A 22,956-nucleotide genomic window follows, 5' to 3' on the forward strand; every position below is an offset into this window, starting at 1 on the left:
TATTTTATTTTATTTTATTTTTGGCTGAGTTAGGTCTCTGTTGCTGCACGCGGGCTTTTCTTTAGTGGCAGCGAGTGGGGGCTGCTCTTCGTTGCAGTGCGAGGGCTTCTCATTGCGGTGGCTTCTCTTGTTGGGGAGCACGGGCACTGGGCGCCTGGGCTTCAGTAGTTGTGGCACATGGGCTCAGTAGTTGTGGCTCACGGGCTCTAGAGTGCAGGTTCAGTAGTTGTGGCGCACAGGCTTAGTTGCTTTGTGGCATATGGGATCTTCCCGGACCAGAGCTCGAACCCGTGTCCCCTGCATTGGCAGGCGGACTCCCAACCACTGCGCCACCAGGGAAGCCCCTGTCATCGCATTTTAATGGTTTGATTCATTTCCTCCATCTTGGGCAGGAAGGGCTCGCTAGAATTTTTGCACATACGTCTTTCTCTTGTTGTTGACTTGTAAATTTAGGCGAAGAGTTTTAGAAAGCTTTGGTCACAGTGTCCTCTCCTATCTGTTTGCCTGTTTGAAGAGGTCATTGACCGCAATGAATCTGAAGATTGAACCAAGGGGATTCTGCCCTCTGTGTCCAGGGACCGTGAGAGTAACATAAGAGTAGCTTCAGATAGGACAGACTACATTCCTCCTTCAGAACAATTTAGAAAAACTTCAGCAAGAGAGAATGAAAAAAGGTTATTTATTAGGGATTTTATATTCCCTAAAATGGTAGCTAAGTTTTTTTCATGATTACTAATGTCATGAGAATGATAATGATGATATTCTGAAGGAATATCATGTCGTTCCAATAGTATGTCTTGTATCTTTCATTTTAGTCAATATTTTGACTTGCCAGAAGATCAGACCTCATAGGCCTTGCTTATTCCTTCCAGACAAAGGTCCTATAACCTAATAAACTTTATATCAAATCAATTTTTAATGCACTGATTTTTTTCATGGCTGAATTTGAGTCCTGGAAAATACAACTAATAGTGACTGCTTTTTGCTCCTCTCTGTGACAGCACACTTAGGGGAGGACTTAGCCCTGATGAAGAAACATTATTTAGCAAATAATCGGATCAATTTCTTTTATATTCCTGGCAATGACATGTTAAGAGCCTACCTCAGTGTTACGTCACCTACATAGTGCAGAGTCCTTGGCAGGAGATTAAATTTTGAACCAAAGATCCAATTTCATGGAAATAAAAAGTGTTACCTAAGTGCATTAAATAGGTCTTTAGTAGAGTAGTTAATACCAATTGAATGCTGGGCTGTCTGGATCATGAATTATCCATTCAGATATGATTTTGTTTTTCTTCTTTAAATCAGGTTTTTTAGAGGCTGGGTCATCCTAATTTCTTTTGGCCCTACGGTCTTGAAATTTCCTGTGATTTAGGAAGCAGTGATGGGAAATGCCATGCTGGGTCAGCAGTTTATATAAAATAGGGGTTTGGACATGTCAGGTACTTTTATATTTGATCAACTATGAGGACAAGCCCAAGGAATGTACTTGGTAAAGTTATTTTAAATAAAAGTAATACAAAATTGACTTAGCTTCAGTCTTGACTCTTTTGAATGGCATGAAAAGAATACTGGTTAGCCAGGTGGTTAGAGACTATTGTCAAAACAGAATGGGACTAAATAGTTCTTTTCAAGATGAAGCTGGTTATAGTTGAACTCTTGGCTAATATATGCTGGTTTATGTTTAAGACCCAGTCTGGCTTCAGATCGAATCTACTCCCATCCAAAAGTGATTTTTTAATATGTTGCTGTCTTTCCTTGTTGATAGGTTAGATCCTTTGAGATCCTGGACTTACTGTGGCTTATCTTCTTTACATTTGCAAGGCCAAGGTCAGAGGTTCGAGTCCTGATGTAGTGCCGTCGGTAAGATGACTCTGCATACTCAGAGAATAGCTCTATGCCAGGCCTGTGCTACGTGCCCTCACATGTTTATTCTTTGCAGCTTTGAGACTGCTCTTCCTCTTTTCAGATGAGGAAACGGACTCAGAGCAATTAGATGGCTTGTCAGAGGTTACATGGTGAAGGAGTAGCACACTCAAGACTTCCAGCTCCTCAGTATTTGCTGTCTTTGGTGTCTCCTTCCTGCAGAGGAGATGCCAGACAAAAGCAGGAATGAGTCGAGTTGGAAGAGGGGAATCTTTAGGTGCTTGCCGCCTGGTATCTTTACATGAGGTTTGGGTTATCAACAAGGGTCTCATGCCCAGCATCCTAAAGGAATGTCAGTTATTCAGTAGAAAACACATGAGCAGAAAACATCAATGTCATAGTTGAATTCTCCCTTGTCTTTGCAATGGGATCTTTGCTGCATGCCTCCCAGGATCGTGGAGGAAGTATGGGCAACATTGGCCTCCCGGCTAACCCTGGGCATGAGCTGTATGGAGCGTGCCATTCCCCATAGAGCAGAGTTAAGCATTGTGGACCATCTGGAAGAAAAACAGATTGGGACTTCCTGGGTGCGGTTTGGAGGCCTCCCAGCAGGCCACAGTGCATGGGGACATTTGGACAGCGTCCAAGCTGCTGCCCTCATGTCCCTATGTTGATGCCCTCTGAGGGGAGGAAAGGAAACTTTTTTTTTTTTTAATACACCTAACATTCCAGTTTGGGCTTAAGGCTGAGATGTCGGTGTGGTTCTATTACTGACAATTCTCCATCTGATACGTGGAAACCAAGAGAGGAGGCAAGGCTCTGTCATCTTAGGGAATTCTTGTCATCACCTCTAAGTGACATTGAGTGGAGATTTAGAAACATTTTTAATTCTCCAAAGCACTTGGACAGTCTCTTATCTAATCTTTTTAAGGTGGCTTGTAGAAGGATGCCATTTTAATTTCTTTAAACACACAGCTCTTTTGCTTATTTAAATACCTTGAAAGACTATGAGTGTTGAAAAAGCACCAGATTTCTTTCTTGAATTCTGTTGTTTGACCTTTGATAAACTTAGTACTTAGAAAAGTCAGCTTTTTTGGAAGTAGTTGCTGCTCGTGCTCCTAAGTGCTGAGATTTTTCAGAAATTTCATAAGACCGTCCTGCAATTCTTTTTTTAAGGTTAGAGAAACATCGCAGATAGGGAATGGCAGTTGTGTTTTATTGTCACAATTTTGCATACAGATTTAAGATCAGTTGTGGAACAAAATTCATTATTTACATTGGGTTATTAAAAATTAATTCAACAGGTAGTCTTTGTTTTGTGCCTATTTCTTGAAGGAAAAACGGCGTATCCCTTATGACGGATGCCGGCGGATGTAGAGGTAGAAGATTTGGGAGTTCATTTATCATTTGTGATGGGAGTTAAATGGGAATGGGGTCTGGGTGTGGTAGGCCTGTTTGGAAGAGAGCTTTGGGAGCAACCCAAATTCATGGCAGATCTCAAGATAAGCTGTTGAGGGTGGGACGGGGTGAGGGGGTTTGGATGGGGGTGGGTTCCTAGCAGCAAGGGCTGGCTGCTTGCTGCCAGCTTCCTTCATCCTCAACTCAGTTTAAGCATTTGCTAACTCTCTGGATTTTGAAAAATTCACTGGGACAAGGTTACCTGCCATAAAAATGCTGAGAAGTAGGAATTCCCCTAGAGTGTTTTCCAAAGACCTATTATTTTTCTGAAAAGGTAACAAATGCACATGGGGGTGGGGACGGAAAGCAAACAGTTTGAAAAGGGTATAGAGGGAAAAAAAATGTCTCTCTCCACCAGAATCAGCCCCTCGGCCAGTTTCTTCTGTATCCCTGGAGGGTGACGCCTGACCTGGAAGGTCAGCACCTCCTGAAAAGCCCTCCTCCCGCAGGATTGGCACGTCTGCTTGGTCATTTCCTCCTATTTTTATGCTTATTCATCCTGTGGCCTATGTTCTCCTTGACATGCAGATTTTTTTTTCCATCCTCCTGTGGGAAGAGATAACATTCTCAGGACTTAATTCTCATCTGATAAATTTTATTTTTAACCAACCTCTACATCCTTTCTTCTTTGCTTCTTATTTTCATGGGCCCCCTGCACTTCTTGGCCTTTTCTGGCTTTCTCAGAAGGTGGGAGCAAAATGTCTGGGTACAATGTATTGCATCAAAGTTTTTTGGCTTAGCTACCAACGTCAGGGAAACTTTTCCTCTGCACAGGGTCCTGTTTTCAAATGGACAATCCACTTTTACCTCCTGCTTCCTCTCTGGGCTGTCTGTCTGTAGATTTCCTTTTGTCTGTAAATTAATATGATCTTGACGAAGGAAACACGCTTTAAAAAACAAGACAGGGCTTCCCTGGCGGCGCAGTGGTTAAGAATCTGCCTGCCAATGCAAGGGACACGGGTTCGAGCTCTGGTCTGGGAGGATCCCACATGCCGTGGAGCAACTAAGCCCATGCGCCACAACTACTGAGCCTGTGCTCTAGAGCCCGCGAGCGACAACTACTGAGCTCGCGTGCCACAACTACTGGAGCTCGCGTGCCACAACTTCTGAAGCCCGCATGCCACAACTACTGAAGCCCGCGTGCCACAACTACTGAAGCCCGGGCGCCTAGAGCCCGTGTACCACAACTGCTGGGGCCTGTGAGCCTAGAGCCCATGCTCCACAACAGGAGAGGCCACCGCAATGAGAAGCCTGTGCACCACAACGAAGAGTAGCCCCCGCTCACCACAACTAGAGAAAGCCCGCGCGCAGCAGCGAAGACCCAACGCAGCCAAAAATAAATAATAAAATAAATAAGTTTATAAAAAAGAAAAAAAAAAACAAGACAGCTGTGACTTGCAGTGATTAGCGTGGAGTCTCCCATCAGCAGTGGCCTTGCAGCCACCTAAGGCTTCCACAGTGTGATAAAGCCATGACTTGACAGGGTGATTCTTGGATTGAGATGAATGAAAGCAGCTAGTGTCCACCCACTTGAAGGGAAAGGTTTTATTTGGCTTGGTTTGTTTTTTTGTCCTGAGCCCTCTGACTGAGGCTTTCCCAGACAAGTGTGTTAGCAGTGACTGTGACCTTAGCTACGTAAGCATATATACATTCTTTTTCTTCTTTTTGACTTTTGACCCCCCTCCCCAGATATGACTAAATATGGTTATGGCTAAAAGTTTTCCAACTAACGCTAGGGGGAAGTGGAAGTTTTGAACCTGGGGAGGGCAGTGGAGTTTGCGTTCCCCAGAGAGGGCTGTGCATGGGAATGCTGTTCCAGACTTGAACTTCATGGCCTCCAACTGCATTTTGTTCTCCATGGACCAGTTGTCTCTCAAGTATCTCTTGGCTCTGTTGTGCATTATGTATACGGTCACTATGCTTTTCCTATAACACTGTAATAGGCGCTTGGAAACAAAAGCTAAAAAAAAAAAAAAAAAAAACCAAAAGGTCTGTGATGTAGCTTCACAGGATGGAAGACAATTATCAAAGGACTTAAGAATACTACTAATAAAATGTGACCACGTAATCATGGAATACCAACCAGGGTCCCAGGAAGATATGGATGACACCTACAAATTAGGATAATTGGAGGAGAGTTAAATAAAAGGACTTTTCACCAAGGTGGGGAGCAGGTAGGGAAACCATAAGAGACAACGCAGTACCCAACGTTCCAAAGCAGGTGGTACCACCCCAGGCACCAAGGATTGCAGGAAGGAAGGGGAAGGAAACAGTAACCAGAAACAGAGAGGCTCCCTGACAGGAGTTGGGACCTTTGCTGAAGGAACCCAGCCGGCCCATGGGACCCTGCAAGAAGGGAGCCGGGGTAGTAAACATCCCACCCTCTTGCTTTTCCCTTGTCAGAACTGCTGGAGGGCACTCTTGGCTAAGCACATCTAGAAGTCACCAGTCAACTGCCCACTGACAGAGACACAGGTCAGGTCAGGCTTCTATGGCTCAGAACAGGGCCATAACAGTAGAGAGTGTGGAGGGGCAAAACGAAGAGATCAACACAATAGTATCCGGAGTTCTACATGATCCAGCCCCACCTCCCCCTCACAGCCTATCTCTGACTACACTAGCATTTTTCTGTTTTTCAAACAAGTCAAGTTTGTCTCTGCCTCAGGGCCTTTGCACTTGTTCCTTCTGCCTAGAGTGGTGTGCTCCCACCGTTTTGTGTGGATGATGATGGGTCATTTAGATCCTGGTTCCCTAAAGAGGATCTCCACTCTTAGTGTTCCTCCGCCTCACCGTCCAGTCATTCCATCTCATGGTCTAGTTTTATTTTTACATTTAAGAGAGTAGCGGAACAGTTTTATGTTAAAATGTCAATCTTTACTGGAAGTTGTATTCTTTGCAACTGTTTAAGCTTAAGATGAAAACCAGATATCAGCTTTCAAATATGCAGGGGGTACTTATTTTTATGAATTTCACTGGGGGGGGGGTGTAAAAATGTTTGGACATCACTGAGAAAGCCTGAGTGCTCCCCAAGGGCAGTTTGAAGGAGTGAGTGGTCCTCCTCCTCTACTGGAAGGCTGTGTGCTTGTGCTTTTTACCATGGCCACCAGCACTATATTTCTTTATTTACAGGGACCTAACAAAATCTCCCCCAAGAGCTTCAGAGAGAGATTCTCTCCCTTCTCTGATGGCCACATCCTTACTCATGCTAACTCATGTGCATGCAGAGCAACCAAAATTTGAAGTGACTTTTTTAGCTCCGCCTGCGGATTTGGTTTGCATGCCAGACCAGGGGCGATTCCCTTGTCTTTCCTAAGGGCCCCAGTCCACTCCTTTCTGGCCCCATCGAACAGGGAGTGAGGCTTGCAGAGCCAAGCCTGGATGGGAGCAATTGGAAGACTGTGCTACCCTGATAATTTACAGTGAGCTTTTAAGACATTATTTCATTTAGGGAAGGGCGTGAAGCCATTCTCGATGGCCTCCCTCCAACTCCCATGACTCGCCTGACTTCGGCTGGCAACCGGCACACACCTGCTGACGTCTGAAGGGGCAGACCTCCCTTCTGACGAGTGGGACCTCGGCCACACAACTGTCAAGCATTTTCAGGGCCACCCCTGCTTTTGAGGTCAGACTCATCAGTTTGGGCTGGAGGCCGGGATTTTGCTCCAAGGTCTGCTGCTAATTGAGGGCCCCCATGCTCATCCTCCAGGAAGTGCTCTGGTGGGGTCTAGATTCCAGAGGAAATGTCGTGGGCGTCCAAGAACCGCCCACAAACATGGCAAGGCTCACTGGACTAGCGCAGGAGCCATGAGAGCAGTCAGGAGTGAGGAAACTCTCTCTCTCTCTCTTTGTTACCCTCTTCCACTCTCTCTCAGCTGAAGAGTTTCCTGACACCCTAGCTATACAACTTTCCTGCTCTGTGACCTTCCACTTACGGAACATTCCAGCTGCTTTCAGTTTTCCAATTCCCAAGGAAAGAATATGATTTGCAAAGCTCATCTTTTGGGGCCAGACCAGAAATCTGGACTGACTGCCCTGGGGGCAGGTGTTCACTAGGGTTACGGATGGAGGGGATGGGGTAGAATTCCTATAGGGCTGCTTAGGGCTGTTTCTCTCAGAAGGGCACTGGGCAGGGCAGGCCCCTCCAGATCACACAGAGCCTTGTGGGCTCTTTCGGGTTTTGTGAAAAACAAGTGAAGTAATTCCAGCTGACACTTAAACAAAAGGTGAAAGCTATGTTTTACTAAAAATATACCAAAATGGTGGAAGGCTGTTGATTGGCCTCTTCACATGTGCACTGACTTGTGAAGCAGATTTGCCGTTTGCCATCCAGGCTCTGAGAGCCAGGACTGCAGGAACTAGGGTTCAGTCAGGCGAAAGCACAGGCCAAGGAGGAGAGGCCGGGCTCGGGGAGCGTGGAAGAGGGGTGCAGGTGTGGCGTCTGCTGGGTGGCAGCAACTGGTGGCACTTCTCCTTCCCCCAAGGGGGGCTCTGCCTCCTGCTTCACTTGACTCATTGGTAAGAGGGAAGCGGTGGGTGAGTAACAGCTGACCCTGCCTGAGCACTTAGAGCTGGACAAGTTAGATCACATCTCTAAACCCACAAAGGAGCCTGGTCTTGGTGAGGGGGTGACCTAGACAAATGAAAGTCACAATATTCTGAAGTTTCATCCTCACGGAGAACAACCACAGCGCGGTCATTTCTTTCCCTATTAGATTACGTCTAGCTGCTTCTTAAAAAAAAAAGACTCTGCGTTTACTGTGGGTCCCAGGACTATTTGCCCTGGACCTCAGCCACGTGTTTCTCCTGCTCTCATTAGTGTACGTGCAGGTGAGGGAGCCATAAACAGGTATTTGGAGGCTGCGTTAGCCACGCCCCGCCATCTCTTGAAGGAGCAGCGTTCCTGACCTTTAACCACCCGTAAGGGCTGAGTTCCTTCACAGCTGCTGTTCCTTTTCTAAACAAACAGCCAAGCTAGGGGTTGGAGGCATCCTTAAAGATCAGCTGATCCTCCCTCAGAAGCTTGGATTTCTCCCCGCTCATCACCAGCTCTGCCTTTTTTTTCCTGCAAAACCACTGTCACCACGCTTGAGCCAGACTCAGTGTCAACTGCCCACAGGGTAGGAAGTGTGGTTATATACTCGCCCAAGGTCTGGACCCACGACTACTTCTTGCTGTAGTATTTCCAAGCTCGAAAAATGTACCGCTCTGAGATCAGGGAAGGAGACTCTAGCTACAAAGGTGAGCCACTCGGGTTTGACATTCTTGGGTCAATGGTGTTGCATTTGGGGTGAAAAAAACAGCACAAATGGGCAGGGACTGCTGTCAGCCCCCTTGGGAATGAAGGTTCAGGGCGCTGTGCCAGGTAAAGAGCCCCCGCAGCTGTGGGACTGGTTGAAGGAAAAGGAGGTGCAATGGACAGCAAGTAAGTTAGATGGTTACCAATTTCCTGCCTCTCGGCTCCATCCCACCCTTCATTGCCTTGATAATGGAGCCAGACTCTGCCATCCGGAACAATGCTAAATTTGTCAGTAGAGGGTGCTGGAGGGACATTGTAGGAGGAAAGGAGTGCCTTCCAGTCTTCAATGTGCCCCATGGTTGCCAGCGTTAAGTGTAGGACACCGAGTGGTGCTCGCCCTCTAGCAAGTTGTAATGCTGGTCCCCAGCCCGTGTGCTCTGCCTGCGACACCTGACCGCCAGCCTCAGCTCACTCATTTTGGACCAGCTTTGGCCCCGGGCATCTAGACCTTCTCCACCATGCAGTGGGCTGCAGCCTTGTCTCTGGAAGGAGATCTGAATCTCAGCCTAGGAAAGTTTGTTCTTTCCTTGGCTATTCTTCCTCAGTCCTAGGGCATTCTTTCTTTATCAGTGTGTACTCCCTGTAAATAGTTCTTTATATTAACCGTCCCCATATGGTTGCAAATGTTCAAATTCCTGTGTAGTTTCTGTCTCTGTCTGGACCCTGACTATCAAGGAATTGATAGCGGAAGTGGTCCCAGTAGATAGATGTCCCCCTCCCCCCTCCAACCACACACACAAATAGTATTTGGGGATTTGTCTGGGCTTAAGTGCAGTGCTCAGCTCCTTGCCAGTGGGAAATGGGATGCTGGTAATGTAGCGGCCCCACAGTTAATCAAACTATCACCTGTGGTTCGTTATGATGCAATATCATTGGAAGCAAATGCCTCGGAATCCCAAGCAGCTGCTGGACTGACTGTTAATGGCAGTCATGAAAACAACGAGGACTGCGATGTGGGCTGGCTTGTCCTGAGGGTGCTAGAGTATTTACGGAGAGAAAACGACAAGGTCAGGTCCTTTAACTCTCAGCTCAAGTCATGGTCTGACTACAGAGCTTCTCTTAAGCCCATACAAGGACTCTTTCTTATAGCCACAGGGCTGATAATTGCTGAAATGTTATACAAAATTTAATTGTGTGGGTTGTTGAATTATGATTACTAAATTCACAGTGATGCCAAGTTTCTTATGTTAAAGTTTAGGGCATTGACTGGGAAAGAATGGGATTCTGAAACTTGGAAGAGAAACATCTTGTTAGATTATGATAAAACTAACAATCTTGAAACCCCAAGTCACCCCAGGATTCCCTTGCCAGTGGCACTATCTTGCCTTCTGGTATCTGAAGAGACTAGCCTTCCTTTGCTTGAAAACCCCATGCTAACCTCATCTGGGGCAGATGCTTTGAAAGGGGATGCTTGTTCTCCTCAAGACCCACCAAAACCAGCCCTTGTTACCATTAGCCCTGTAACTAGGGTCAATTCTCTTCATGCTCCAGGGATAGGGATATACTAACATCTGGGAAGAAACAACTTACACACTACACACACTGTAAGACTTTGCTAATCTATCAGGAGAAACCTGCAGAATATATAGGAGTGGATTTTAAGGGTGTTAGACCTACTGTGGTTATGGATTTTCCTCTTCTTATATTTTTACAAGGCGTTTTGCTTTATGTACTTTGAAATTCTGGGGATAATGGACAACTGTTTGTCACTCTTCGGATTTCTGTGGATTGTAATTTTTTAAAAATAAAAACATCCCTCATTGTTGTCTCTTAGCAATTGTTTCCTTGTATGCTATTTTGTCAGATTAATACTATGCTACACATTTTCTTTTAGTTAGCATTTTCTGATATGTTTTTTTCATCCCTTTATGTTCAACTTTTTGCTGTCATTTTATTTTAGGAGTATCTCTTGTAAATAGCTCATAGCCATAGCTTTGCTTCCCCTCACGCAAGGCATCTGTTACTGTCACGTGTTGGATTGACTCTTTGTTTTACCATGCTTCTTGTTTTTTGTTTGTTTTGTTCCTTTCCTGTTTTTGATCAATTTCTTGTTTGCTTTTGTTCTTGTTTTTTACTCTGGTGGTTTAGAAACAATAAACTGTTTCTCTACTAGCTAACCTTAAATTTCGGATGTGTATATAAATATTTTTCTATGTTCTAGAGTTAACCAGAATCTATACCTTCCTCTTGCACAAAATAATGTTTGCATTCTTTCACTTCCTCCTTCCTCTATTCCATCTATCTCTCATATTAAGATAATCTCATAATATTTCTAGGGTTATTATTTTTCCCTGTAATAAAGAGTTTCTGGAGAATTTCTTTTTCATTGATTTTTTTTAAATTTAATTTTATTTTTTTATACAGCAGTTTCTTATTAGTTATCCATTTTATACATATTAGTGTATACATGTCAATCCCAATCTCTCAATTCATCCCACGACCACCACCCCACCCCGCACTTTCCCCCCTGGGTGTCCGTATGTTTGTTCTCTACATCTGTGTCTCAACTTCTGCCCTGCAAACCGGTTCACCTGTACCGTTTTTCTAGGTTCCACATATATGCGATAATATACGATATTTGTTTTTCTCTTTCTGACTTACTTCAGTCTGTATGACAGTCTCTAGATCCATCCATGTCTCTACAAATAACCCAATTTCATTCCTTTTTATGGCTGAGTAATATTCCATTGTGTATATATACCACTTCTTCTTTATCCATTTGTCTGTCGATGGGCATTTAGGTTGCTTCCATGACCTGGCTACTGTAAATAGTGCTGCAATGAACATTGGGGTGCATGTGTCCTTTTGAATTATGGTTTTCTCTGGGTATATGCCCAGTAGTGGGATTGCTGCGTCATATGGTAACTCTACTTTTAGTTTTTTAAGGAACCTCCATACTGTTCTCCATAGTGGCTGTATCAATTTACCTTCCCACCAACAGTGCAAGAGGGTTCCCTTTTCTCCACACCCTCTCCAGCATTTGTTGTTTGTAGATTTTCTGATGATGGCCATTCTAACTGGTGTGAGGTGATACCTCATTGTAGTTTTGATTTGCATTTCTCTAATAATTAGTGATGTTGAGCAGCTTTTCATGTGCTTCTTGGCCATCTGTATGTCTTCTTTGGAGAAATGTCTAAGGTCTTCTGCCCATTTTTGGATTGGGTTGTTTGTTTTTTTGATATTGAGCTGCATGAGCTGTTTATATATTTTGGAGATTAATCCTTTGTCCATTGATTCACTTGCAAATATTTTATCCCTTTCTGAGGGTTGTCTTTTCATCTTGTTTGCAGTTTCCTTTGCTTTGCAAAAGCTTTTAAGTTTCATTAGGTCCCATTTGTTTATGTTTGTTTTTATTTCCATTACTCTAGGAGGTGGGTCAAAAAGGACCTTGCTGTGATCTATGTCAAAGAGTGTTCTTCCTATGTTTTCCTCAAGAGTTTTATAGTGTCCAGTCTTACATTTAGGTCTCTAATCCATTTTGAGTTTATTTTTGTGTATGGTGTTAGGGAGTGTTCTAATTTCATTCTTTTACATGTAGCTGTCCAGTTTTCCCAGCACCACTTATTGAAGAGACTGTCTTTTTTCCATCGTATATCCTTGCCTGCTTTGTCATAGATTAGTTGACCATATGTGCATGGGTTTATCTCTGGGCTTTCTATCCTGTTCCATTGATCTATATTTCTGTTTTTGTGCCAGTACCATATTGTCTTGATTACTGTAGCTTTGTAGTATCGTCTGAAGTCAGGGAGTCTGATTCCTCCAGCTCCTCTTTTTTTCCCTCAAGACTGCTTTGGCTATTCAGGGTCTTTTGTGTCTCCATACAAATTTTAAGTTTTTTTGTTCTAGTTCTGTAAAACATGCCATTGGTAATTTGATAGGGATCGCATTGAATCTGTAGACTGCTTTGGGTAGTATAGTCATTTTCACAATATTGATTCTTCCAATCCAAGAACATGGTATATCTCTCCATCTATTTGTATCATCTTTAATTTCTTTCATCAGTGTCTTATAGTTTTCTGCATACAGGTCTTTTGTCTCCCTAGGTAGGTTAATTCTTAGGTATTTTATTTTTTTTGTTGCAGTGGTAAATGGGAGTGTTTCCTTAGTTTCTCTTTCAGATTTTTCATCATTAGTGTATAGGAATGCAAGAGATTTCTGTGCATTAATTTTGTATCCTGCAACTTTACCAAATTCATTGATTAGCTCTAGTAGTTTTCTGGTGGCATCTTTAGGATTCTCTATGTATAGTATCATGTGTCTGCAAACAGTGACAGTTTTACTTCTTCTTTTCCAATTAGGTTTCCTTTTATTTCTTTTTCTTCTCTGATTGCCAGGGCTAGGACTTCCAAAACTATGTTGAATAATCGTGGTGAGAGTGGACATCCTTGTCTTGCTCCTGATCTTCGAGGAAATGCTTTCAGTTTTTCACAATTGAGAATGATATTTGCTATGGGTTTGTCGTATATGACCTTTATTATGTTGAGGTAGGTTCCCTCTTTGCCCACTTTCTGGGGAGTTTTTATCATAAATGGGTGTTGAATTTTGTCAAAAGCTTTTTCTGCCTCTATTGAGATGATCATATTGTTTTTCTTCTTCAGTTTGTTAATATGGTGTATCACATTGATTGATTTCCATATATTGAAGAATCCTTGCATCCCTGGGATAAATCCCACTTGATCATGGTGTATGATCCTTTTAATGTGTTATTGGATTCTGTTTGCTAGTATTTTGTTGAGGATTTTTGCATCTATATTCTTCAGTGATATTGGTCTGTAATTTTCTTTTTTTGTGGTATCTTTGTCTGGTTTTGGTATCAGGGTGATGGTGGCCTCATAGAATGAGTTTGGGGGTGTTCCTTCCTCTGCAGTTTTTGGAAGTGTTTGAGAAGGATGGGTGTTAGCGCTTCTCTACATGTTTGATAGAATTCACCCATGAAGCCATCTGGTCCTGGACTTTTATTTGTTGGAAGATTTTTAATCACAGTTTCAATTTCATTACTTGTGATTAGTCTGTTCATATTTTCTATTTCTTCCGGGTTCAGTCTTGGAAGGTTATACCTTTCTAAGAATTTGTCCATTTCTTCCAGGTTGTCCATTTTATTGGCATAGAGTTGCTTGTAGTAGTCTCTTAAGATGCTTTGTATTTCTGTGGTGTCAGTTGTTACTTCTCCTTTTTCATTTCTAATTTTATTGATTTGAGTCCTCTCCCTCTTTTTCTTGATGAGTCTGGCTAATGGTTTATCAATTTTGTTTATCTTCTCAAAGAACCAGCTTTTAGTTTTATTGATCTTTGCTATTGTTTTCTTTGTTTCTATTTCATTTATTTCTGCTCTGATCTTTATGATTTCTTTCCTTCTACTAACTTTGGGTTTTGCTTGTTCTTCTTTCTCTAGTTCCTTTAGGTATAAGGTTAGATTGTTTTTTTGAGATTTTTCTTGTTTCTTGAGGTAGGCTTGTATTGTTACAAACTTCCCTCTTAGAACTGCTTTTGCTGCATCCCATAGGTTCTGGATTGTTGTGTTTTCATTGTCATTTGTCTCTAGGTATTTTTTGATTTCCTCTTTGATTTCTACAGTGATCTCTTGGTTATTTAGTAACATATTGTTTAGCCTCCATGTGTTTGTGTTTTTTGCGTTTTTTTCCCTGTAATTGATTTCTAATCTCATAGCATTGTGATCAGAAAAGATGCTTGATATGTTTTCAATTTTCTTAAATTTACTGAGGCTTGATTTGTGACCCAAGGTGTGATCTATCCTGGAGAATGTTCCGTGCATACTTGAGAAGAAAGTGTAATCTGCTGTTTTTGGATGGAATGTCCTATAAATATCAATTAAATCTATCTGGTCTGTTGTGTTATTTAAAGCTTGTGTTTCCTTAGTAATTTTCTGTTTGGATGATCTGTCCATTGGTGTAAGTGAGGTGTTAAAGTCCCCCACTATTATTGTGTTACTGTCGATTTCCTCTCTTATAGCTGTTAGCAGTTGCCTTATGTATTGAGGTGCTCCTATGTTGGGTGCATAAGTATTTACAGTTGTTATATCTTCTTCTTGGATTGATCCCTTGATCATTATGTAGTGTCCTTCCTTGTCTCTTGTAACATTCTTTATTTTAAAGTCTATTTTATCTGATATGAATATAGCTACTCCAGCTTTCTTTTGATTTCCATTTGCATGGAATATCTTTTTCCATTCCCTCACTTTCAGTCTGTATGTGTCCCTAGGTCTGAAGTGGGTCTCTTGTAGACAGCATATATATGGGTCTTGTTTTAGTATGCATTCAGTAAGCCTGTGACATTTGGTTGGAGAATTTAATCCGTTCACGTTGAAGGTAATTATCAATATGTATGTTCCTATGATCATTCTCTTAATTGTTTTGGGTTTGTTTTTGTAGGTCCTTTTCTTCTCTTGTGTTTCCCACTTAGAGAAGTTCCTTTAGCATTTTCTGTAAAGCTGGTTTTGTGGTGCTGAATTCTCTTAGGTTTTGCTTTCTGTAAAGCTCTTGATTTCTCCATCGAATCTGAATGAGATTCTTGTTAGGTAGAGTAATCTTGGTTGTAGGTTCTTCCCTTTCATCACTTTAAATATGTCATGCCACTCCCTTCTGGCTTGTAGAGTTTCTGCTGAGAAATCAGCTGTTAACCTTATGGGAGTTCCCTTGTATGTTATTTGTCGTTTTTCCCTTGCTGCTTTCATTAATTTTTCTTTGTTTTTAATTTTTGCCCATTTCATTACTATGTGTCTCAGTGTGTTTCTCCTTGGGTTAATCCTGCCTGGGACTCTCTGCGCTTCCTGGACTTGGGTGGCTATTTCCTTCCCCATGTTAGGGAAGTTTTCTACTATGAGCTCTTCAAATGTTTTCTTGGGTTCTTTCTCTCTCTCTTCTCCTTCTGGGACCCCTATAATGCAAATGTTGTTGCATTTAATGTTGTCCCAGAGGTCTCTTAGGCTGTCTTCATTTCTTTTCATTCTTTGTTCTTTATTCTGTTCTGCAGCAGTGAATTCCACCATTCTGTCTTCCAGGTCACTTATCCGTTCTTCTGCCTCAGTTATTCTGCTATTGATTCCTTCTAGTGAATTTTTCATTTCAGTTATTGTATTGCATCTCTGTTTGTTTGTTCTTTAATTCTTCTAGGTTTTTGTTAAACATTTCTTGCATCTTCTCGATCTTTGCCTCCATTGTTTTTCCGAGTTCCTGGATCATGTTCACTATCATTATTCTGAATTCTTTTTCTGGAAGGTTGAATATCTCCACTTCGTTTGGTTGTTTTTTGGGGTTTTATCTTTTTCCTTCATCTGGTACATACCCTCTGCCTTTTCATCTTGTCTATCTTTCTGTGAATGTGGTTTTTGTCCCACAGGCTGCAGGATTGTAGTTCCTCTTCCTTCTGCTGTCTGCCCTCTGGTGGATGAACTATCTAAGAGGGTTGAGCAAGTTTCCTAATGGGAGGGACTGGTGGTGGGTAAAGCTGGCTGTTGCTCTGGTGGGCAGAACTCAGTAAAACTTTAGTCCACTTGTCTGCTGATGGGTGGGGCTGGTTTCCCTCCCTGTTGGTTGTTTGTCCTGAGACGACCCAACACTGGAGCCTACCCGTGCTCTTTGGTGGGGTAATGGCGGACTCTGGGAGGGCTCACGCCAAGGAGTACTTCCCAGAACTTCTGCTGCCAGTGTCCTTATCCTCACGGTGAGCCACAGCCACCCCCCGCCTCTGCAGGAGACCTCCAACACTAGCAGGTAGGTCTGGTTCAGTGTCCTATGGGGTCACTGCTCCTTCCCCTGGGTCCCGATGCACACACTACTTGGTGTGTACCCTCCAAGAGTGGAGTCTCTGTTTCTCCCAGTCCTGTCGAAGTCCTGCAATCAAATCCCACTAGGCTTCAAAGTCTGATTCTCTAGGAATTCCTCATCCCGTTGCCGGCCCCCCAGGTTGGGAAGTCTGACGTAGGGCTCAGAACCTTCACTCCAGTGGGTGGACTTCTGTGGTATAAGTGTTCTGCAGTTTGTGAGTCACCCACCCAGCAGTTATGGGATTTGATTTTATTGTGATTGCACCCCTCCTACCATCTCACTGAGGCTTCTCCTTTGTCTTTGGATGTGGGGTATCCTTTTTGGTGAGTTCCAGTGTCTTCCTGTCGATGATTGTTCAGCAGTTAGTTGTGATTCCGGTGCTCTTGCAAGAGGGAGTGAGAGCATGTCCTTCTAGTCTGCCATCTTGTACCAATCTGTTTAATTGCATTCTTGATTGCCATTGTTTTTTGTACTCCATGTCTTCCTTTTGGATTCTTTCTTTTTTTCTTTAGCAAGATATATCCTTTAGTATTTCAGAAGGTGTTTGTGGCTGCTAAACTTTGGGTCCTTGCATGTCTGGATTTTTTTCCTCTCTCGTTTGAATTCTACTTTGGCCGCTTAGTCTATCAATAACAGAGATTTAGGTTAAAATCTTTCACTATGAATGTAGATTTTTCTATTTCTTCGTGTAGTTGTATCAATTTTGGTTTATATATTGAAGACCTCATTCAATGTAAACATTTTAGGGATTTTTTTAATCACTTCTTTGTGAATTGAACTTTTTGAAAAATCATTATGAGACAACTCTTTTTTTCTGGTAATGCTTTTTGTTTAAAATTGGTTTTATCTGATATTTATAGAGCCACCTGAGCGTTCTTTTTTTAATCATCTTTATTTTCAATCTTTTAGTATCTTTAGGTTTAAATGTAGCTTTTACACTGCATATACTAGTTGGATTTTCTCCCTTTACCTAGTATAACAATATTTGTCTTTTAGATAAATAAATCTTAGATAATTTTCCCCAACCTTTATTTTTAAAAAGTTCAAGTCTACAGAAAACTCACAAGAATAATAAACATCAATTCGATTCACCAATTATTAACACTTTGCTACACTCTGTGAATATGTGTATATACAAATGCATATGTATATCATTCATTTTTACATGTATGTATTTATATATGTATACATACACACACACGTAATTCTTCTAACTGGATGAGAGTTGAGCCTTTATCTCTTAAGAACATGGACATTCTCCTACCACAGTATAATTATCCTCTCCAAAATTTAACATTAATGCAATATTATCATTTAATATACAGTCCACATTCAGATATGCCCAGGTGTCCCAATAAAGTATTTAAAAAATTTTCTTCCATCCAGGACCCAGTTAAGGGTCATGAACTACACTTAGTTTGCTCTGTAGGTAGAACAGGTCCCCAGCCTTTTGGTTTTTTTCTTTTTTTTCTCTCTTTCCTTTTGCCTTTTCTTCTCTCTTTTCTCCTTTTTAAATGATCCACCTCAGTTATTTTGCAGGACATCCTTCTGCATATTTGCATCTGTTTGACTCTTCCCCTCCATGCAATCAGGCCCAGGTAAACATTTTTTTTGTCAGGGGTGCCCCATGCCGTGTTCCCCTCAGTGTGGTGTGTGAGGGGTGCATGACACAGTTCCATTATTATTGATACTAAGTTTGAACACTTGGTTAAGGTGGGTGTCTGTCAAATTTCTCCACATTCTGCTCCCTAACAATCTCTTACCCCATATTTTATCATCCACTGGTGATTTCTACTAATGTAAAATAATGATTTTCTATTTCTCTTATTCCTCCTACACCTGTTAGTTGGTACCTGCTCTAAGGAAAACTTTCCCTTTGCTCCTCTCGCCCCATTTCCTTTTTAAAGGAAAGGGATTTTAGAACCAGTGTGGATTTATGAATTATTTTTATTCAGCATTACAATCTATTCCTGTCACTATTTGTTTTGAAGTTTAAATTCTCCCATATTTGGCCATTGTGAGCTCCTTTAAGTTTCTGAGTCACGGGATCCTGTGTGTTTTTGATAGTTCCCATAAGTTTTGAGCACTTTTTAACTCTCTGCTACCAGATCTTCCAGGCTTCCTTTTTATTTTCCCTGTCTCCGTCCTGAAGCCAGGCATTTCTCCAAGACGTCCTGCTGTTCCTTTGTAGTGGGGAATAGTATTCAAAACTAAGATCTGGATGCTAGGTGTGCTCCTTGGTACAGAGATGTGATTGCTTCCAGGCCCTTTCCGTGGAAAGAGCTTAAGAAATCTCAAGTTTATACTGACGATGTCTCCAATTTCATCCTAACGCCACAGGGTTTTTTCTGTCCTGCCCACGCTGACTATTTGTACTTCTCTGCTCCCACAATGAGAACCTGGGTTCCCAACAGTATATTTGCTCAGTCATGCAGTAAACTCAAAATATTTCATAATTGATTCATCAACAACAAACTTACTTAAGTTTAAGATTTCTTTTTGTTCTAAGACTGAACTATATTACATTGGGTGTGTATTGTCAGAGTACTGTGGTGAGAAATTATTATTTTTTTCCTTCTGGGTAATTATGTATCAATGTGATATGGTTTTGTTTCTGTCTGCCTTCAATGTTAGAGTTTTCCTCATTTCTTGTTTCAATTTATTTTTTGAATATATAAAAGATTAACAAGGTTCAAAAGTCAAAATTCTATAGAAAGATCTGCTTAAAAGTCTCATTCCCTTGTCTATCCCTCCCACCCTGTGGATACCAACCTCCACACCCTTGTAGGCCACTGATTTTATTTCTCATTTGTCCTTTCTGTTTAATTTTGCAATAATAAATGTGTGTATTCTTATTTATTTCTCATACAAAATGTGACATAATTTTTGCATCTTGTTTTTTCACTTAAGAACATATCCTGAAAATCACCCTATGTCAACTCATAGGGATTTTCTTTATTCTTTTATTCTTACATTTCAAATCGATTAAAATATGAATGTAATTGTTTTATTTGGGCTTAAATCTGACATCTTATTTTGTGCTTTGTACTTACCCTATCTTGTTGCACTCTTTTCTTTCATGAATCTCTTAAATTATTTTATAATTCCATTTTTCCTCTACGAGCTTAGACATTATACATTCTTTTTAAAATTCCTTTTAGATCTTATCCTAAAAATTACAACACGTAACAGTGTTTAAAGTTAATTGGTAACTACCCTCCTTCTGGAAAATGCAATGACCTTTCTATATTTAAAACCTGCATGACCTAGTTTATGCATTCAGTGTTTATTTAGATGAATTCACAAATCCTTCTCACATCTCTGATCTTCACTTTGGGTCATATTTGCTACCTAAAGAGCATCTGTTAGATTTTCCTTTATTTAGGTGATAAATTCTGTTTTTGTTTTCTAAAAGTATCTTTATTTCACCTTCATTCTAGAAATATTTCAACTGGAAATGGAATTCTAGCTTAACAGCAATCTTCAACATACAAAAAAGAAAGATCATTCTACTGTTTTCTCTCTTGTTACTGTTAGTTTGACACTCCTTTTAAGAAAATCTGTTGTTTTTTCTTGAACTTCATTTAAGGATTATCTTCCTTGCCTTTGGTTATCAGCAGTTTTACTATGATGTGTGTAAGTGTGGACTTATTTTTATTTATTCCGATTGGAGTTCATTGAACTTCTTGAATCTGGATTGGTTTGGTAAATTCTCAGCCACCATCTCTTCAGATGTGTTTGTCCCACTCTCTTCTTCCTTGGGGATCCCAACTGAATACCCTTGATCTCACATCGTACTTCCTATTTCCTACCAGCTTTTCTGCATTTTCTGTTTGTCTCTTCGGGCTACATTCTGGATAACTTCTTTTGATTTTTATCCCTATTCATGAACGTGCTTGATTTGCTATTAACTTATCCACTGAGTTAACTTTAGTTATCACATTTTTAAATTCTAGAAGTTCTGTTTGGTTCTCTTTCTCACTTGCAAGATCATTTGGTAAAAATCTCCTGTTCCCTGCAGATGGAGCATATCTTATATATTTCATTAAGCATGATAAGCAGAATGCTTTTATCATCAGTCTGAATCCTTTGTAGATCTGTTTGTGTCCATGTGAGCACATGCACACATGCCTACATGCCTGATGCTGCTTTTCTCCTTCATGGCAACATCTTTAGCGTGCATCTTCATCATTGATTGTGGACTATTGTACTTGGAACTATCTCTAGGAAGAAGTGGAGAACTAGAACACAGCTACAGGTCCTCCAGAGAGCGTTTGAGTTTGCTTCTGCTTGGCACCAGAAAGCAATTCTAATCCAGGACCACCCTAATCTTAGTTTAAGACTTTATGTCTGGGTCCATTTAGGATACAAGATCTCACAGAAAACCTCCATTCCTTTGGTTCATCCTCACCTTTGGGCCCCAGGCTTACTGAGGGGAGAGTCTCCCACTAGACATCCCACCTGGTATGAGTCTGAGCTTTGATTTGTGTCCCATTTGCAGCCAAAAGTCATTCACATGCAAGTTCAAGTCTAGTGGGAGCAGCAGATCCCCTCAGGACAAAAGTGGCTTCTGCGCTCATTTATCTCTGGAGTTCCTTTTGTTCTGGTTATTTCTAACTGTGGTGTTAGTTCCTCTTACTTTTAAGAAATATGTCTGCTTTTCTTTTATTTTTTAACACTTTACCCAGAGATTTTAGTGTTTGTTTGTTTGTTTGTTGTTTGGGGGGAGGGGGGTTTGGCTGTGCTGCATGGCTTGTGGGATCCTAGTTCCCCAGCCAGGGATCGAACCCGGGACCCTGGGCAGTGAAAGCACCAAGTCCTAACCACTGGACCACCAGGTAATTCCCTTAGTGGTTTTGTGTGTGTGTGTGTGTGTGTGTGTGTGTGTGTGTTTTGTTTTCAAGAGGGCTTGTCCAAATATCTTAGCCCATTATTACAGAGAATCCGAAGTCTTATGATTTCTTCTGACAAAGTATTTCTGCCTACTTTAACTTTTGGAAGGTGGGTGTTTGTCAGTTTTTGGTCTGAGAATAAACGTTTCTTGTTTTCCAGCCATTCTGTGCCAGGTACCATATCAAGTGTTTTATAATTAGTTCCTACAGCAACCCCAGGAAATGGTAGAGTCCGTGGTGACTATTGTTTTCCCAGCAAGGTCATAAAGCTATCAGGTGGCCAAGCCATAGCCTGAAGCTGAGATCTGACGCCACAACCTGGGCTCTTAAACACTTTATCCTAGAGGCCCCCATTTATCGTAATTTAGCAAGTTACTGTAATCAAAGTCATTAGAGACGTAATCACTGAGAACTCAATTTTGACCCAGTATGCACAGAACTAATTTTAACTCAATATGCACAGATGCTGTAATACTTGTGGCATTGCTAGTCAGAGCCATGATTCACACCAATCCTTAGCTTGTGTCAATGTATATACACGGGTCTGCATGTCTTACCTAAACATCATCCACATAGACACTGGTAAATCCTTGGCCAACATAATACCATTTCCGTTTCTTTTTCCTTCTCCCACTCTGTGCCCTAGTTTTTAGTGCAGGAGGAGACAACAGGATCATTTACTAAAGTCTGCCACCATGTTGCAATCTGGTGTTAAATAAATAACCTATTTTTTTAACATAAAAAGCTATTAAGGGTATGACAATGTTCATTGTAGCACTATTTACAATAGCCAGGTCATGGAAGCAACCTACATGCCCATCGACAGACGAATGGATAAAGAAGATGTGGTACATATATACAATGGAATATTACTCAGCCATAAAAAGGAATGAAACTGGGTCATTTGTAGAGACGTGGATGGATCTAGAGACTGTCATACAGAGTGAAGTTAAGTCAGAAACAGAAAAACAAATATTGTATATTAATGCATATATGTGGAACCTAGAAAAATGGTACAGATGAACTGGTTTGCAGGGCAGAAATAGAAGCACAGATGTAGAGAACAAATGTATGGACACCAAGGGGGGAAAGTGGTGGAGGAAGTGGTGGTGGTGGGATGAATTGGGAGATCGGGATTGACATGTATACACTAATACGTATAAAATAGATAGCTAATAAGAACCTGCTGTATAAAAAATAAAATTCAAAAATTCAAAAGAAAAGCTATTAAGGTATGAATTTTCCTCTTTATGGCTTTGGCCGTTCCCATGGGTTTTTATATGAAATTACACGGTATAGTGGTCAAGGATGTATGCTTTAGAACCAGGCTGCCTGGGTTCAAATTCTGCTTCTGCCACTATCTATATAATCTTAGGCAAGCTCTTTGGCACCTATGTGCCTCAGTTTCCTCACCTTGAAAATGGAGATCAGGGCATCTACCTCTTAGTGTTATGAAGATTAAGTGTAAAGTGGTTAGTGTTTGACACACAAGTTACAATTAAATGCTTATGCTTAGTAAGTTTTTCATTATTGCTGAATAACCTCTAACTGTAGGGTTTTTTTTTTCTTGAAAATTTGTTAAAATTTTCAAGTTTTTATAGTGTGTGTGTGTACATATATATTATATATATATACACTATTTGTGTGTATATATGCACTA

General features: G+C 41.3%; 1 protein-coding gene across 2 annotated transcripts in view; it reads left to right on the forward strand.

Annotated features, from left to right (window-relative positions):
- LOC309625107 (uncharacterized protein) overlaps nt 1-22,956 on the forward strand; it is a 758,084-nt gene that overhangs the window by 474,080 nt on the left and 261,048 nt on the right. The gene's annotated exons all lie outside the window — the stretch shown is intronic.

The sequence above is a fragment of the Balaenoptera borealis genome (assembly GCF_965194805.1).
Source record: "Balaenoptera borealis genome assembly, chromosome: 3".
Taxonomy (NCBI): Eukaryota; Metazoa; Chordata; class Mammalia; order Artiodactyla; family Balaenopteridae; genus Balaenoptera; species Balaenoptera borealis.